The 3,616-nt window shown below is 44.8% G+C and overlaps 1 non-coding gene across 1 annotated transcript; it reads right to left on the bottom strand.

The window, feature by feature from the left end:
* Positions 1-426: 426 nt before the first annotated feature.
* LOC148165768 (5S ribosomal RNA) lies at positions 427-546 on the bottom strand. The gene has a single exon (XR_015771196.1). It is a non-coding gene; the product is annotated as a 5S ribosomal RNA (ribosomal RNA).
* Positions 547-3,616: the final 3,070 nt, after the last annotated feature.

Below are 3,616 nucleotides of genomic sequence, written 5' to 3'. Positions count from 1 at the left end.
TACCGGTATCTCCAGCAAGGCTATGTCTATCATGAACAGTTTCGTGAACGACATCTTCGAACGTATAGCTGCTGAAGCCAGTCGCCTCGCTCATTACAACAAACGTTCGACTATAACCAGCAGGGAGATCCAGACGGCGGTGCGTCTTCTTTTGCCCGGTGAATTGGCGAAGCACGCCGTTTCTGAAGGAACCAAGGCCGTCACCAAATACACCAGTTCAAAATAAATCCTCCTCGAGCAGCTTGGAAGTTGGTTGGAAAAAAAAGAAAAAAAATCGGTTCTTTTCAGAACCACAAATTCAACTCGAACGAATTAAAAATTTTCGTCTTCATACTATATAAGTTCCTGAGAGAAAATATAAATAGTGAAAAATATATTTAAAAAAAGTTTGACATCAGAAATGTTAATAAAAAAAGAAAAGAGTAGAGACAACGGCACGCGGTGTTCCCAAGCGGTCACCCATCCAAGTACTGACCGCGCCCGACGTTGCTTGACTTCGGTGATCGGACGAGAACCGGTAGTTTTCAACGTGGTATGGTCGTTGCCTGGTAAAATTTTCCAAGATGGTACGTTGACGATTTTTTGTGATTGTTCGATCGTTTGGATGTGACATTTTTCGATGGTACACATGTCAGAAAATGTACAAGATTTAAAAGAAGAAAAAAAAAAATTTTTTTTTGCGAGTCGTTTTTTAGTTTTTTTTTTGCGACAAAATGACGAAAAAAAAAAACTCGTATGAGGCGTTAAATTAAATTGTTCGTTTGACGATCTCAACGAGTCACTTGCGATTAACGTAATTTAAAATTTGAGAACTTACTTACTCACTTGCTTGCTTAGATGGAAATAGCACCCACTTGAAGTAAACGCCGACACGGACCGGAGATGAATAAACTCCGAACGGACGGGGTTAATTCATGAACTGACCGTAGTACGGTCGAAGGTTCGCCGCCGCCGCTACCTGCTTTCTTTCTTAGAACTGATAACAGAGTTGGTTTCTTTGTCTGTTCATTCATCGAAATTCCCACCACTCTGGCCGGGCCGGGCGGGGTGGGTGTGTGTTGTTTCATGATTTGTTCTCTTCTCGATTTATTCTTTTTCCGACGTCGTTCGATTCATAGAGATGTTTTCGTCGAAAGTGTGGTCGCGTTTACATTGCATTAAAATTTAATTTGTTCCAGTGCGACGATGAAACAAGAAAAAAGTTTCAAGTAAGTACGCACGCACGCACACCTACATATTTCATTTTTTAAATCTTTCGACGTTCGTAGTTTCTGCTCGAAATGTCGACTAATAGTAGGGAATGTTTTGTTGATTTGTTTGTTTTTCGTTTTTGAGAAGAACAAATGAAAATTTCGTTGGATTTCTGTCGACCGACGACCGACTGAAAATCCGCCGACATCGACGTAGTTTTATTTAGAGTGTCTGAAAAATGCAAACAATGCAAGATTTCCGTATTTTTGTTGGTTTGTGGTGTTTGGGGAGTTTTTTTTATGATTATAAAATGGTTTCGTCGAGAAAAATTGCTTCTTTCGCAATGAATTGGCAAGAAAAATTAAAAAACTCGTCCGTTCCCGTCGCTGGATGTTCGACGGTGGTCCGTCTGATTTTCCCTTTATTTTCGTAAAATTGACGAGAATTTCGCCGTCAAAACTGTTTTCGGTGATGTTTCGATGATGGGATTTCGTCGTGTGAGGTAATTTTTGAGGAAAAAATGTCGATTTTGCGAAAAAAGTCGTTCGAAAAGTCCGTTCGTCGTACAAATTCGTTTCTCATGGTCGAGTCCGAAATTGACATCGTTTTTTTTCCGACCTGTTCGTCAAGATCGTTTTCAAAAATCAACTCCTACGAAAGGCGAAGGTTTTATCTTCGTTCTTGAAAAAATTCGACCTTCTCGGACGTCATCTTCGACCGTTTGTGAATTTTTTTCCTACACTCTGCAGGTTCGTCGGTCGTCGCTCCGATCCGTGCTGCGTCTCTTTGCGAGGCGATTTTCGAAAAGATCGCACGTACTTTTCGACCGATTCGTTCGTGAAACTTGTAGAGGATGCTTCCAAGTTTGTCTGGTCGAAAGCGGAACTTTCCTGTTATTCGTGGAAAACGCGTAACGTCGGCGTCGAACTTGGATGTCATCTCCTTGTTTCGGAGGGTCTTTGTTCGAGTCGACGTTCGATCGGTCCTTGTTCGCTTTTGGAGGTCGGCTGGTCGTCCGGGAAAACTTGAGGTTATTCAGGAGGCCATCGCCGACCGAATCGCTCATGTTCCCGCACCCGGAGGCGGTGATCTTCGCGTAAAGAGAACGATGCCATCACGCGAAAGCTGTATTCGAGGCCCACTGAATTTTCTAACTCGACGAGAAGGCTCTCGTTTAGTCCGCGGTCCGCGCGTTTTCGAACGCGCCAACACTTTGACTTTGGCGCCCAATTCGTTCTGTAAAGTTCATTCGTTCTTTCACCGAAGAATAAGCCTACCTATAATAAAAAGAAAAAAACGCGCGCGCGATAGACGAAAATATGGCCGACGTAGAAAATCAAGCAGCTTCGACGGTCGCCGGTGCCACTTCCGGCTCCTCACCGGTGAAGAAGGAGAAGAAGCCCAAAAATCCGAGAAGCAAACCTTCTCATCCGCCCACTTCGGAGATGGTCACCAACGCCATCAAAGGCTTGAAGGAACGCGGCGGTTCTTCGTTGCAGGCGATCAAGAAATATGTCGCGGCCAACTACAAAGTCGACGCGGAAAAATTTGCGCCTTTCATCAAGAAGTACCTTAAGGGCGCCGTCGCATCCGGTTCGTTGGTCCAAACCAAAGGAAAAGGAGCTTCCGGTTCGTTCAAGTTGGCTTCTGCCGTCACCGGTGCAGCTAAGGCTCCGTCCGCCACGAAAAAGAGATCTGCCGCTGCGACCGCGTCGTCATCGGCGAAATCCAAGAAGACGGGCGTTGCTAAACGTTCCGTCGCGTCAGCGCCGACGTCCGCCGAAAAAGGATCCGCCTCAAAAGCCGGTAAGAAGGCCGCCCCCGCCGCTTCGGCCAAGTCTAAGAAAACTGCCGCCGAAAAGAAGAGCGTCGCCGTATCGAAGGCTAGAAAGGCTGCGTCCGCTCCCGAAAAGAAAGCCAGCGCCGCCTCCAGATCGCCCGTCAAACCCAAGACGCCATCGAAAGCGAAGAAATCCAACAAGGCCGGTCCAACCAAGAAACCGAAAGCGCCGAAACCGAAAACGGCCAAAGCCGTCACCGTCAAAGCGAAAAAAACCGCTTCACCCAAGAGAAAGAAGTGAAAAGTCGACGACGATGATTTAATTTTTTCAACGACGACGACGTCCTGGTGGTTTCGGGAACGTGCTCCGATCGTATATATCGACGTAGGGGCACCATCGATACAAATAAATGGCCCTTTTCAGGGCCACAATTATTTTCAAGAAACGAACGAAAGATTCGCTTGGACAATGCACATTCTGTTGAGGAGATACATACTTTCATTTGATTTTCTTGTCTATTCATTTGACTGTCGAAACAGTGTTATTACAAAGAATGATAAACTTTATTATATAATAATGTTTCAAATAGTCTCAGTTAAAAGAAAATTTAATGTGAAAGAAAAAAGCAAAAGTTTATCGTTTTA

This window comes from Gnatocerus cornutus, unplaced genomic scaffold, assembly GCF_029298725.1.
Source record: "Gnatocerus cornutus isolate USDA-ARS CGAHR unplaced genomic scaffold, icGnaCorn1.1 ctg00000218.1, whole genome shotgun sequence".
NCBI classification, from domain to species: domain Eukaryota; kingdom Metazoa; phylum Arthropoda; class Insecta; order Coleoptera; family Tenebrionidae; genus Gnatocerus; species Gnatocerus cornutus.
The sequence above is the reverse complement of the archived record's forward strand: the minus strand, read 5'-3'. Positions and strand labels throughout refer to the sequence as shown.